This window comes from Anser anser, assembly GCF_964211835.1.
Source record: "Anser anser genome assembly, chromosome: 9".
NCBI classification, from domain to species: Eukaryota; Metazoa; Chordata; class Aves; order Anseriformes; family Anatidae; genus Anser; species Anser anser.
In genome coordinates, this window is record NC_139729.1 from 4,361,828 (window position 1) to 4,377,690 (window position 15,863).

The window sequence follows — 15,863 nt, forward strand, 5'->3', positions numbered from 1 at the left end:
TCAGAGCCATAACAGTGACCTGCCTGTGCCTTGTTAACACCGTGTAGCTATGTGGGTTGCTGTCGTGCAGATAGGCCATACAGCTGCCTTCCTAACTGCCCGAGACCTTTTAGGACCCATCTGGGATGTTTCACATGAATAAATAGCATTACCCCTGCTATCCTACTGCAATTATACCTTATAGAAATTTGTCAAAAGAATAGAAATGTTCAGATTTCTTTGGACAGCCTACCTGATAGTCTTCTCTTCCTGTCTTATACGTCTTGTTGTATCAGCACCAGACGAGAATAAATGACTCTGTATTCCATGCAATGACACGCAGTCATGCCAGTACGTTCAGTTGAATCTTATGGTAACATTATAATCAATCTATTCTGGCATCCCACTGAAAACTGAATATACTGATTTTCTCATGTAGTCTATCTATTAGGTAAAGCTTTCCTGGGTGTTTCAGAAACAACGCATAAAGTAAGCCTACACATAACCTATCTACATACAAAATATCCTTGGGAGGAAAATTCTAGACTCTGAAGAATTTGCTTTGGTAATAGAATGATTTATTGTATTTTCTCATCGGATTTTGTTCTTAGAATATCAGTCATCATTCCTTTTTCAACAGATTTTGCATATCTCAACATGACTGATAGACTTGCAAGTCTGATCAATGAGAATGTGCAGGCCTGGTCATATTTTCTGATAATAACTGTAAGGACTTACTCTCAACTAAGAGTCTGAGAAATGTTCTGGACTACAAAACCCATCTTTTATGCTCAATGTCAGACATAAAAGGATTCTAATAATAGAAGCACCACAATCTGTCCAGCTATTCCCGCTCTGGATCTGCCACAGGAAGCATCTCATTAGATTATAGCTAATGCAGTAAACAGTGACTTAATGCCATAAACAGCGATGCTAGTGACATGGTAAGAACAGAAGAGTTTCACATGCTGGATAGTTTTCTCATCTACAAGGATCTTCTAGAGGATTTAGGACGGTGAGTTGCAGTGAAATATTTACAATTACTCTTACATGAATTATCACAGCATGCACTGAACTCTGGAGTTTTCATAAGGCCCTTTCTAAGTAGGAAGGATGACCATCAGCATCATTATGTCTTGAATTTCAGACTTCATTTATGACTGTGTTTTCAAAGATTTTTTATTTTATTTTTTTATGATGGGGACATAATGGGGGAAATAATGAATGAAATAGGAATGCAATGGGGAAATATAACTTCCCAAACATTGTCCCTTATCTCAAACAATTTTGTTGGAAATTCCCACATTCCCTTAACTTATTTTCATGCAGAGATCAAGTTTCAGAAATATCGTTTTATTTGGGACTAGCTTTTAAAATAAAATAAAATAAAATAAAATAAAATAAAAAGACTTTTATGAGAAGCTACTGCTCAGCTTTCATTACCGTAGGTAATATTCCAGACTAATTTACTAGTCCAGCTGGCATGACACTGCAATGTTCTTAGTAATGCTCATTTGAATAGTTATCTCAAGTCTACACAGAATTTGTGTGACACCACAGATTTACAGGAGGAAAAAAAAAGTTGGTGCCAGGGTGACAGGCTTCATGGCTCTCTGAGCTATATGCAAAACCTTCACACACCCATGTCCTGCAGCTGCATCTCCACAGCCCTCATGCTTTCTGCTGCACAGCCCCCCAGTGCAGCCTTAAATCCTCCCCCACCAGGAGCATGCTGAGGCAATGACAGGGGCAAAGCCAGCACCCTGTGCCCAAGGCCCCCAGTCAGGAGGAGAGCTGCACGGAACTAGGACACCACGGTCAGAAACCTGGATCAGAAACCCAGAGACAAGCAGCTACAAACCCAGCCAGAAACAGGGAGTTAATGTTGGGGCAGCTGCCAGGCACAGACCAGGGTCAGGATCATGCAGTACACTGAGCAGAGAGCTGAGAAGTGGGGCTACAACCAGATCAAAGCACAAACTCAGAAAATCCTGCAGACCTGTGAAGAGTTTTACATCTGCACCACCTGCACCATCAGAGACCTGGGCCAGGACAGGAGTTTGTTCCCTGTGAGCCCTTGGCCAGTGACGACCAGTCTGAAGGATGTCTTACTGGCTTCAGTTAGGCAGTGCTTCACTGTGCTCATTTCCCAAGGCCATGTGCCCCCATCTCCTCAGCCAGAAGTGTTTCCTGTCTGGGGTGGATTTTGTGGAAACTGCTATGGGACACCCAGCAGAGCAGTGAGAGGAACAGAGAAATGCTGCTTCCTCTAAAAATATACACATCTCTTACACTTGTTCACTGCTTTTCTGTACGTATTGCAGTGTCTGAGATTAGGTTTTTCTACATTCCATATTGCTAAAGTAAACTACACCATATTCAGAGTATATGTGTACAGCTGAGCCTCCATTTTTTATCTGTAACACAGGTTAAATAGTGCACTCCTGCTTCAAGGGATTTAGTAAAGTAATGGAGAAGCATTGGAGCATATTTGAAAGACACTAGTTGGAGTCGTGTGCCAACTTCACACTGAATTTCAATAGGAATGTGGTGCTGGAAAGACGTGTTATCATCTAGTTTTATGACCACCGCAATTGCTTCAGTCTCTGACAGAATATGTGATTACTTACTAGAGAAAAGGACCTGAGATGCTGACCTGCGCCACACAGGACAGATGCCAGCAGATTCAGCAATTTTGCATTTCCTTGCTATGACTTTAGAAATACTAACACTTTCTTATCTGTTTTAATAATCCAAGTTTTGTTCATCTTTAGCTCAGAATCTAGGTAAATTTATTGCTATACTCTCCAAGTTGTTTTACCCAGTTGAAATATTTCCACAATGTTTTCTCTTCTCTAAGTCTTAATACAGATTCTGCACCAATTTTTACTTGCTCACCTGTTATATCAGCAACACACACCAAGTTCAGTGCAGTTCTTGCTGCTTGGTCACTCTCCTTTTATCTGCCAGAACATATGTAATATTTAACTCCTCAACTTTTGAGTGTTCACCACAGAATCACTTAGTGGATTCTACATCTTGCTGACACCTCCGTGTTCTTTCATAGTTTTATGTCAGATATATGAATGAAGAAATCTGTTCTGCCCCTTTCATCTCCAGTTTCAAGACACAGACTTCTTTGCTTTTACGGTAGCTTTCCTTCAAAAGTTTTGTTGAAGATCTTTTATCCAAGGTTTTCATCTTATCTGAAAAATACAGTTTTTAAAGGTTAAAGATCATATATTGTTCTGCAGTCAGTAATTTATTTCCACGTCAGACAATGTTGTGCTTTAGTACTCAGTCCCCTGAAAAACCTTCCACACTTCATGAAGTTTTTTTGTTTTGTGAAAGTCATTAAATTGGCAAAACAAACGAGTAACAAAAGGGATATGACTCTAAGGTTACTGTAATATGAATTATTACTTTGTTTACAACTGAACTTTAAAAACAATTTTCAGGCAGTTCTGGCTTTGGTGACTAAAGCTTTAAACCTCTTAACTTTTTACTCCCTTCTTAAAGCCAGATGTGGTGAATTTCTAGTATCTGGTGCCAATTTGTTGTCAGTCTAGCCAGAGAGGTCTGTAGTCAGATATATACTGTGAATCTCATTGCATGGAAGTCCTCAGAAAGGCTTCTATTTCAAGTTCCTCATTTTGATGTCCCAAGTAGCTTCAATCAGTCTTGAACAGCTCACTGGGGTAACAACAGTTCTCTTTGCCCCAGGTAAATCCACACTGCCAAATGTCACTCACCACAGGCCTCCAGATGTTTTTGGCAATGATCCACTTGTGCAGTCGGGAGAGGGTGAACAGAAAGGAACCAGAGGTGGAGTTTGTGGCATCCCTCCACTGCTTGCACCCGGTGTCTGTACAGAACCAGCACACAGAGCTTGACAGCCCAGCTGGAAGTGAGCAGAGCTCTGGGGGAGATTAAAGGCAGGGTAATGAACAAAGTCCTAGCACCAAGTCCCCGGGCTTTGGGAGGGGGAACTCAGAGGTGACCGTCCCCTAGTTCTGAACAAAACACCCCTACTTGCTGTAAGCAGGGAGGAGCTCTCAGCACACTTTCCATCCCAGCTTGCTATTGCTTCTCTAAAACCTCTGCACGGGATGTTGCCCAAGGCCAAGCAGAGGAGTGAGGTCTGAGTCCCCTTCATCTGCTACTAGCTGTAGCACCTTCGCCATAAAGGTCAGGCTGATGGGTCTGATGCCTGACCTCAGCAGAGACTCAGGGCTGGAAAACCTAGGCCTTGTCAAACCTGTAGTCATAGGAGTTTCACACCTATGAGCAGCTATTCAGGACCAGGTTTCACACGTGCAGTGGTAGAGGATGTGTCACAAGGACAAGCCTTCTTTAAGTGCAAATCTTATCAGTATAACAGCTTCCTACTAAGTGCTGCTTGGCATATTCATCTCTTGGGCCAGATTTCATCATTTTCCTGCTCTTATCCTGTCATACATCCGCTTCTGTTGTACATTTGCCACCAGAATAATTTTGGCCTAAGGGTCACATTATACATGAATAAGTCATCAGTAATCTACCATCTTTGTGTTAGTAACATTCACATGTCTATATGCAAAAGGTCTCCTTAAGGTTCAGACCTCAGCAAAATGTGCATATTGGAAAAACAATGACGCACTGGAACTATCTCCACTTTTTGTGACTTCTCTTATGATAACTCATGAATTGTGAAAAAATGTTACAAAAGTCTGTCACTATCTAATTCACAAATTGAGATGAAGTGAGAGCAGTTCTCCTCAGCTTGCTTGTGTCTTGAAGTATGCTCCTCTGTTTAGCCCTGAATAAGGATTTGTCTGCCTGGAATGTCTGTCTTTTTAGCTGGTCCAATGAAAACTCATCTGTGCCTAGGAATCTTGCCTTGCTTGATGTCTTCAGCAATCACACTGCAAAAACATGACTGCCAGAGCTCCATACAGCTTTGACTATTCAACTGGCAGGCAGGTCTCAAGCCATTATAGAGCTGCATTCTCCAAGAGACAGATCTGCTTGTGGGACATATAAATACTGTTTTTCCTTCCATTGATGTCAATAGGAGCAAGGATAGAGCTAGGATGTTATAAGATGCTAAGAACTTAAAATATGCTCCGAACGATTTCTATTTTAAGAGCTGTTTTGCTTTGGAGGATGAAAGGTCTGTTCACTTAATATGAGGAACAAGAATTGTCTCAGAGATGTGGAAGAACATCTATTCATCCAAAAGCTCAGCTATTTCAGGAATAATCTGTAAATTATTTTAAGAGTTTGTTTAAACTGTTGTTAACTGCACCTGGCAGACTTCTAGCAAATATATTATTGTTTCTTTAGCCTTCCTTATTCCTGCAAGGAAATCTGGGGGAGAAAGTGGGGTGTAGAACTTCTCACTTCTCCTGTTGACACTGTTCTACTCTGTTTAAATAATTACACATTCACTGGAACTAGGACTAACACCCCCGCCCTTCCCAGGAGAGTTACTGAACCACCAAACTAGAGCATTGTTTTTCTCTCTCACCAGTTAGCTCCATGAATATTTAAGTACATTTTACAAAGTGAGACTGTTCCAGTCAAAGGGACTGGTGGTGAGGTCACTGTTGTGAGGCAGAAACTGAACCTGAATTCTGAGAGAAGGGAAGAGAAGGGTAAGGTGGGAGAGGTGACCAGTCCCAAGGTCTCCAGTCCCTCAGGTGAGTGTCCCAGCCATGCAGTTCAAAGATATTCAAGGTAAAGCTATACTCAATTTCTTTTGCAGTTGTTCCAGCTTGCATAAGATGCTTTAACACCCCATGAAGTCTCTTCGTCATCTCATTAGCATTACCCCATGCTCTGCCACTTGCATGACTTGGTGGCAGCAGTGCTGCTCAGACCTGGTCCCCTCTGCTTCTGTGAAGCAGGACACTCAAGTACCCTGCAGCCTGGAGCTTCACATTCCTTCTTAAAATCTGTGGATTCAGTCCCTTTCAACACAAATGGGAATTTTACTTAGATTCTGTGAGGTGTGCACTGACTTCTTAGGACTGCAATATGATCTCTTTCTTTGTGAATTTACACATCAATTTACTTCATTATTTTGACAAGCACTACCATAAAAATACAAGTTTAATTAAATGCACCAATTGAAAATGATTTGGGGGACTTCATTTCATTTTGAAAAATAAAATATTCAGCTCCTGGGCGCTAAGATTCTCTCTTCTGTCCAAAATTCAGTCAATTATTAGCCTAAACTAACTTAGAAAGTCATTCCAAATAATATGTTGCTTGTCTCTATGGGCTCCACAAATTCTATGATTTCTATCTTAGATTAATCAGATTTGAGGTTGATGATCTTTGCTTTCTGCTTTAAACTTTGAATTAAATTTGTTGTCATAGGCTGAAGAGCTTCTCGGAAAGACAGGGTAACATGTGAATTCATGACCTGGAAAAACTTCTTTTTCATTGACTGGAAAACATTCAATTCATCTACTGAAAAAATATGCAAAACCAAGGTTACTCTGATGCCCCCTCGACTGTTCAGGTGGTGATTCAATTACATCTATTTTCAACTATTTCCATGGATACTGAGGATTTTATATGAATTATATTTAACAGTAAATCTTTCTTGCAATAATTCGGTAAGATGTTATCTAACTGACAGCTAGCCTGACATCGCACACATAGCTGAGGTCTGTTCAGTTTGAGAGTTCTAAATTTCTCTTTTCTAGACTTGTAAGTTGCATATGAAAAATCCTGAAAAGAGACTGTTTTATCCCAGAATTATGTTGTTGTTTTTGTTTTTTACAAAATTTAACAACTCATTTTTTTAACAAACAATACAGGTTTTCTATTTTCAACTACGTTTTTGTTTTGTACTCCTGAGCTTCCTATAACTGTTGAGCTTGCATTCACATTTTGATGGTGTTTAGACCAACGTCGCCCCTTCTAGGGATATGTGTGACTTCATTATGACCCGTGGCTTAACATACAGGTTAATATTTGGAGGGTAATTAAAACACAATACTAAACCAAACCAGACAAACTGAGATCAGAAGTGGAATGGATTGCTAAACTACCTGAATCTGAATGATAGAGTTAACTTCTGATTCCCATATTAATACAAAGTATCTTAGGAATTCTGAAATGGAGTCACATTGTCAAAATAAACTCTGTATACAACTAGAATGCAGTATGGTCAGAACTTCTATTCATATAACTTTGTGTTTGAATCAGGCCTCTGATTTTTTTTTTTTTATAACTATAACCCAGAAGTCTTGGATTAGAGCCATCAGTGCCATAGTAGTGCCTTGGAAGATACACCAAGCTTAGAATCCACTTAGTTTAATTAGATGCATTTGAATTTCACTTACGTTTAAAGAAGATAATTGGATAATGGTATTTAAGAAGAGACTCTGGGGTTAATAATACCAGAACATGACTAAGGAATCCATAGAAGCACACCTTCAATCTGGGTAAAACCTGCAGCCATGGAAGGGTGACAACCAAGAGACAGGCCAGGAATTACTTTATAGGTGCCTCTAGGGTGGTGTCAAGGCAGAGGGAAGTGTCAGCAGAATTTAAGAGCCTAAGAACCAAAAGCTTTAATAACATAGCTGGAAACCTGAATATAGGGATGTACTGGATGGATAGTATAACAACCACGACCTATTGGTTGCACTTATAACTCAGGCTCCATATAAAACTATTCCTCTCATTCCCTTACAATAGTCTATATACCTAATATCACATGCTTGCATCTGTAGCCTTTACGGGCTGGAATTCACAGCACAGAATTCCTCAGTATTTGACATTGTGCAGAATAATTATTATCAATCCATTGCAGTACATCTGGAAATATGAGGGAATGCTGGCTCGGCATACCTCAGGGAAAGTACTATACCTCATAAACAATGGCAGCATACATTAAACAGGAGCACAAGAGCCTGGGTAGTCTTTCATACATGCTGAAATCTAGTAATAACTTTTTTGAAGTGGAAATAGTTACAGTGGTTACAGTGGTACAGCTTTCCCACTATAGAGAATATAGAAATTTAATAAATACTTCCAATCCTTGTAAAGTTCTTTAATTGCTTATTCGAAGATGCTATACATCTGCCAAAAAAAAAACACATGGTAGAGGTAGTCATTCTTGATTCCTTTCCTGCAACAATTAAGAAGAAACTTGACTGTAATCTCAAGAATGAGCCCAAAGACTAGGCTTAGAATCTGGAACAACTGTTTTCTCAAAGTACCCTTTCAATAAGAGAGCTGAAGCATTTAACCATAAAGACTCTTTCAAAACAGTTGAGGTGTCAAACTATCCACCTCCAAACTACAGTAACTATAGTTTAGGAGCACTAAAATTAAATGACAGTCTTACGGAGTAACATCAGGCTTGGCCTGGCCTTTAGGCTGTTTGGTGGATATGCGAAATTTGCTCAGAATCTGAGGCTCTTGAAAAGATTAAATCAAGTAACTCCTAGAATACAGAAAGGATAAATTGCCACTTGATACGGGCAAATAGTTTTGATACTTTTGTTTTGATTAACAAAGTACAAGAGGACTGATGCTGAGTTAGAACAGCATCAGAGTTTCATGCAATTGTTTCTGCATAACACTAAAAGTACTGAAACATTTTTAGACCAAGTATACATCTAATTCCAGCCTATACTACTATTCCACTTTTCATGCTACTTTTATAAGGTATTTTCTAAACAAAACTGCTACTTTCAGGAGCTCTCTGAACTTGGCTCCTGAAATTTCCATGCAGATTCCATTTTCATAACTTTTGGCCTTAATAGTCAAGCATTTTAAGGACCTATAGTATTTTGTTCATAACAAGAAGCACTGATCTAGTGTTCAAATGTGTTGCTCCATAATACTGTGCTGAAACTGACACTGACATTTCTTCATATATTAAGTAATGATGATTCTGTGAAAATCATTACACAGCAACATAATAGATCCCAGATGTGTTTAAAAAACATAATATTAGGCTAATCTCCAAATTCTGGTCCGGAACGCCCGTGTGCATCTCCCATGGCAGTAATTCAGTACTTCGAAGAAGTAAATGTACCATTGTAATGCACATGGCAGACAGCTGAGTGCCAGACATTATTTCCAGAGAAATAATTTGGCCCCGATTTTGCATTCCATGACCCCCATACTCTGTAGGGAAGGAGTAATTCTAATTTCCCTCATCAGAACTGCCCAGCCCTGGTACAATTTACAGTTACACAGGAACAGTCCCAATTTGTATCAGTGGTGCAACACCACCCTCCTTGCCAAAGACTCTACAGGCCAAATTGGGAATGTAGACAATGGAGGACAAAGCATAAACAACAAAAGGAATCCTGCTTGTCTTTTTGTATTGTATGATGTTGCACCTGGCAGAGAATGGCTGCATCAAGAGCCTCTCAAATACTTCTTCAGCTCTCCCCATCTGATCTAAGTTGTCTGTCAAAGAAAGAGTATTTTCTCTGTTCTTGATTTTTGTCTTTGAGGAAGGAAGTCCATCAGACAGACTTCCCTATTCTATCGTTCAGATGTAGCTGTTGAGCTGTTCAGTTAAGTTAGGGCCTTCTATTCCACTCAAGAAAACAAGTGCAGGAACGATTATGTCTGATGGTTATTTCCTTGTATTCTCCCATCCCTTTTTGCACAGCTATCATATCGTTTGCACATTTTGTAAAGGGTTCATCCCCCACCGTCCCCTTCCCTTACAGTTTATGGTATTTTGAAAGAAGATAGTGATTTTTCTTATCAGTACGAGCAGGAAAACAGTATTTTAGTTGGCTAAACTAAAATAGCTCACAACACTTTTCTTTCTCAGAACAGTTTTCAGTAAATAAATTAAATCAGACTATTCTCCTTTACACTCATAGGCTTGTAAGTAAGATTAATGGAGGAAAATTCAGGAAAAGCAATGAGAGTATTGGCATGAAATAGTTTCCCACAGGACTTAGTTCTGATTTTCAGTCTGTGTTGCCAGTAACAGTAAACTAATTATAATATGTGAAACTGCACCATGAGATTCAAGCCCCAGGTATCAACTGTGCAACAGTATGACTGACAGCATAACTCATTTGATGCTCTTTGCAAATGTCTTCATTTTTCAGCAACAGTGCTGAGAGGGTATGAGGAAAAAAAAAAAAAAAGAAACTGATGCTGGGTGCCTTAATATGAACCTACTTACAGAGGACTGAAAACTCTCTTCTTTGAACACAAGAGAATTAAGCATATACACAAAAAAAATAGGCAGTTTCTTTGCTCATGGTTCCAGTTTTCTTTTTAACAGCATTCTTCCTAAAAACACAGTCTAAGCCTGAAAGGGATTTCTCAGGAGTGCCCTTGAGGCCTCTTCCAACTTTTGTTCCTCTGATTCTGCACATACAGTACCTAAGAAAGTCTCTTGCTGCAGTCATCCTGAGAGGATCATCCTGAGAGTCAATCCTGAGAGGATTCACATGTGCCTTTCCCTCAGACCTCCAGTGTCTATTGCATCCAGCTTGAAGGGGTGATAGTTGTGATCACCAGTTCATTAGCACCACCCAGTGTGTCATGTAACACAGCGATGACTCACTTGCTTTCTTCATTCACATCAGAGCTGAGCTGAAAAGTTTCCAATGATGGTGGTGGTGCTTTTGGAGGGGAGAGGATGCTATTGTGCTGTGTACTGTTTCGAATAGCACCTCTTTTCATTTCTCAGTCTACAAACCAGGCTCCACTCCAAGTCTCCAAAAATGTATTCATATACAGACATGAGCTAGTCTTGTCTTTCTTTATATGACAATGGAAGACTTTTTTATATATCCCTCATAAACATAATTTTATTTTATATTCAGGAACAGAAAGTCTATTTTGTCATTTTAGTGACAACATCTCCCAACTCCTCTCACGTTTCCTTCCCACAGCACAGGCATAATTAATGGTCTTGTGTTTCTTTCCTGAATCCACCAAAGCAAAGGGAACCTGCTCTGGAATTGCCTTGCATAATACTACCCACTTGAATACTTGCTGCTTTAGATTGCGTTGAGCCTGGGATAATGACTGACTGGGTTGCCAAGCTATCTATGCTTTTAGCACCTTCTAGATAAGAACTGTAAATACTGACACTTGATGAAGCCCTGCCCCATGCTGGGGCTTGGAAACTGCCCTCCAGTGACTGAAATGCTTTGCTCCTCTCTGTGTGCCGCCACAAGATTCACCCATGGGACTGCCTGTCACAGGTACCTGCAGGCAATTCAGGAGTTCTGCCTTTTTAATTTTACGGCCTTCTACTCCATGGTTTATGTTCCTGTTCCTTTTATGTACTGAATATTTTCCTTAGACCAACGTCCTTAAAATGCACTAGTAGGTAGATAGCTCTTATTTAAAAATATTCCTAAAGAATCCATTTGTCTGATCAGTATGTTAGCGATCTCTCCACCTGCTGTGTGATAGGGTCATTATAAGTGCGTCCTCTTGGTTAATGGACTCTGGGATGCTTCACTGGAAATGTTGAAACAATTCTTTAGGAGGCTTGTACTATGATAGAGTATCTGTGAACAATGTTATGAATCTTTCAAGCATTCTGCTTGATAAGAGACACTCTGGTTAATGATTATTAGCTCTCTTTGGCTACAGGAATATTTGCAGTTTAGCAGCAGTTGTCCAATTAATCATTTTTATATTACAACAACAACAATTTAGCTAATGATAAATCAACCCCATTCACCTTAATCTGTTCGTATGTTGGCAAATAAGCAATTGACTTTGAACAATAGGGGGTAAAACATTTTTTAAAAAGAATAATCAGATACCAGTTGGAGAAGAAGGAAATAGAAACTGTAATGTCAGAATTGTCCAAACTGACAAATAGACGAATCAGAAAACAATTTACAAAAGCCATACTGAAAAAAATGTACCGTGTTTATGATTAATACATCACAGCTGCTCTCTCTGCTGAATAACAATATGAATTATGAAGTACTGCAACTGTATTACATATGTTATTAATTGAAATAAAGCTATCAAAGAGACCAAAAGAAAAGGTAATTAAGGAATGCTAGCTCAGTTCCTAAGAAGTTCCTAAGTTCCTGAGGTTTGGGAGTACTGTCAACACTGTGTTTGTACTTGGTACCTCAGTATTAACAGAAAGGAAGAGGGATGTCTATGAGTCATCACAGACATTCTTTTTTAATACATAAAGCCAGAAAACACATTGTCATTTGACAAATGAACTGAGAGTGAAGCTTGAAATACAAAAACAGAGAAAAGAAGGAATTCCTTCCTGAGGAAGGGTGGAGGCTTAGAAAGTTTTCCACTGTTTTTTTTTTTTTTTTAATTTCTATAAAGTAGCAAATTCAATTAAATGTGTAACATGGACAAATCCTTTGCTTACAAACCAAAGCAAATTTGGGCATTCTAGGATCTGGGTGTGTAACAGTCAGCTTAAGTGCTAGGATTATCAAGAGAACAGGGACACATCCTCTCGACAGTGTGTTGTCCATTGCTGTTCTGCAACAGGACAACTTGAAATTCCAGGAAATACCAAAGTTCTTTTGGAGGTGAAAATACCAAGGTTTTGGCACTTAAGACCACATCAGACAAAATAAAGAGCTGTTGCTGATAGCACTTGCATAAATTTACATTCAAATAATTTCACAGAGTCAGATGAACATGACTTCTGCAGAAACACTAAGAGAGCAGAATTAGGTCTTGTATCTTTTTGTCGTGGTACCAGGGATTTTACCCAGATGACTGTCCAGATTTGGTGAGGAGCCTGAAAGCACAAGGACTTAGAAACTAGTATTTTGGGGGGGGGAGCTCATTTTCATTCAGATCAGAAGGCCTTTCCGGTTGCTGCACAGCCACATTATTACTAAATTTGTCACCAGGACGATGGCTGGGATGCATGGTGACACAGGGAAGAGCAGAACAACTTACACCTGATTTGCACCATCAACTACACAGTCTTTTCAAAGAATATCTCAGTGACAGACTGCCACAAGGGCTACATTTCAGGCAGAGGTTTCCCGTTTCCACTTTAGCAGTTGTCTCATTTACAGGGAGACAAGGCCACACTTGCCAGACACTCATTAGGAAATTTCCTCTTGTTAGCTTTTTGTACAAAATATCATTCTTCAATGCCTGATGGAGAGAAGCTCTCACACCTAGATCACCAGCATTGCTAGCTTAGCCCCAGAGAACCAGCACCAGCAGCAGCTGAAGAGAGAAGGGTCGCTCTGCAGAACGTTTCTGCTGGACTGCTACAGGAGGCAATGGCACCCTGGGCATTTTTTCTAATTACCATGGCACTAGCTATGCAGTTTAAGTGTTAAATAGTTTATCACTTAAATTTCATCCTTCCAAACTTCTAGGTTTCAGGCCTCAGGGACACATGTAACAAACAAACAAACAAACAAACAACAGTTTTTGTTCTACCTTCGGAGAGAAACTACATTAGAAAAGAAAGTTACTTGTGTTGCAAAGTCAACTGTCACAAGTTAGGCATCTTTTGTGCGCATTAGTACAGACTCTTTGCTTATGCAACTCCTATTTTTGTCACATAACCTATGCATCATTTATGCAAAGAACACATACACAAGGCAGAATAATTAAGATTGCATGAGAGGCTATAAATCTGCCATCTTTTGGTTTTGAGCTTAAAACCTTTATAACTTAATTTATATAAATTTCCTACATCAGGTCCCTGCCTTTCACAGTTTTATCCTGCAAAGTTCATGACTCTAAAAGATGCTAATCTAGTAGCTTCCTGCCTTCAGAAATGAAGCATCATCAGTTTATTTGATTTGGTTGCCTGCAACAGTGGGGGACTAGGCTCGAAGAAGAAAAGTCACTCCCATTTCTGTGTTTCTAACAGATATTAATTTAGTTTAATATTAATATCAGTGCATAACACCTTTATTTATGGGTTACTGCTTAATGACCTTTTACTTTTGGGTCCTCCTGCAGCCATTAACGGAAAACAGCCAGAAGTCTTTGGCTTAGTTCATGGATGAATTCTCTCTAACAACACCATTTATGTTTGGAAAATACGGTTTAATTTAGATTGAGAGTTTTGTTTGTAGTCTGTAATTTAGGGTTTGTTCCTGAGACAGCAAAGGTTCAGGAGCCTGCTGCACTGGCTGTGTGCGAATGTGTACGGCTTCCCCCGCAGCCTGCTCACTGTGTCAGTTTGCTCAGCAGCCCTGAATTTTCCCTTTCCTGCACAGATCTGTAGGTCTTTTTGGATAGTAATCAAGAGGCTGTTATCACAGGAATTGTTCAGAAGTTTAAAACTAACTTCAGAAGAGGTTAAGTCTACAGCAACCACACGTAAAAGATCTTTGAACGCGTAATCCATTGGAACTAGCAACCTATGGTGGTGGTTCTGTGCAGAGGCCAGCTCTTCAGCAGGTATAAGGCCCGAAATATTTTCTCGTTTTTAAATAGTGGGTCTTCTCTTGACTTCAAAAACACTGACAATCATAGAGGAGCAGTGGGGAATGCATGGGTCTGTGGTATGTGGCTCACACAACTTGCCGTGGCACACACTGACTTCCCTATCTAGCAATTTTTACAAACATTAAATTACCTTCGTAACTAAACTCAGTATAGTACCCAGTGGCTCTGGCTGCATAGCTGGGATCCTGTTGGTCATGGACTAAGTAATTTTCTTCTTTTTGGGTGACTTACTTTTCATTTCTGTCATTTTATATCAGTTCAAAACACAGCTGCAAATGTAATCTCAGCTCTGACCATGTTGGGATCTTTGTCCCCACGGCCTGCTTTTTTGGACTGTACTTCCTTACTCCAGTCCTTCAGTCAGCCTTGCCACTGCTTCCTCCAGCCCCACAGGGGTTTGTGGGGCTGCCCCCTCCCCAGGGCTGCAGGCCAGGCCCTGCCATTCTGCTGCTGACATAAGCGTGCCCATAAGAAACCCAGGCCTCTGCAAAACCCATGCATACTTCAAGCTCTGTTCTTTGTTGCCTTCCATTGCCTCCATGCACGCAGGAAGCCTGGTGGCACCTCTTACCAGCTGTCTTGCAGGCTGCTTCCAAAGATCCAGGACCCATAGCAGCTGCTCCTCTCCCACACAAATCCTTTTATAAATTTAGCAAGCATGGATCCAGGTTACCCTACTGCTTTCCTCATCCAGCACTGCAGAAAGGACAGTACAGGTATTATATGTGTTAAGTTGCAGCATCCTCTTTCTGTTTTTTTTTTCCTCTCTCAAAAGAGAGAATAGGTTTGCATTCTGCCTTGCAAACGACAACTGCAGTACCTTCCATGCAGCAGAACTGGTTTAGTTCCTCCACTCTTTGCTCCTCCAGTTGGCCACACCTGAACACATTACTACAAACTGAGCTTCTTCACTTCGTGCAAAAAGGGCAGGCTCTTCTTTAAACAATCCTTAACAGGTAAGTTATCATTTATTGACATGATAACCTATGTCACCATCCAACTGCACTAACAACGTGGTTTCAGGAACCATTTTTTAAAAAGCGTCAAGCGTGTTCAGTACGAACGCTGGCTTAATTTTGCATTTCTTTCTCAAACGCCTTTGTCCCTTGTCCCACAGACGTACCAGTATTGAACGCTGGGCTGCGAGCTCTGCCCTTTCAAGAGGATCTTTCACAGCCGGCGTGAAACTGCTCCTGAAATAGGTCAGGATTGCCGACCGGCAACCCAAACGCAGCATTCGAAGTTTACTTTGGAACTGAAATAAAGACGCGTTAAAGTAGCATTGCTATTTTTCACGTCTCGACGCACGGCCGCACAGGCGGTGACAGGGCGTTCATTCACTCCGGGGACAACCCGCCGCGGTGTGCCACCTGAGGACGGGGACAGCCGCGTCCCCAGGGCATGGCGATGCGGGGGGCGCCGCGGCACCGCCGGGACCCCCGGGCAGCGGCCCCACGGGAAAGGGAGGC

The 15,863-nt window shown here is 40.6% G+C and overlaps 1 protein-coding gene across 1 annotated transcript in view; it reads left to right on the forward strand.

The window, feature by feature from the left end:
- The window catches only part of PAQR9 (progestin and adipoQ receptor family member 9), a 32,497-nt gene extending 16,635 nt beyond the window's left edge, over positions 1 to 15,862 (forward strand). Inside the window, 1 exon segment of the mRNA XM_083848198.1 lies at positions 15,170 to 15,862. The gene's annotated coding sequence lies outside the window, so the exon portion shown is untranslated.
- The last annotated feature ends 1 nt before the right edge of the window (position 15,863 follows it).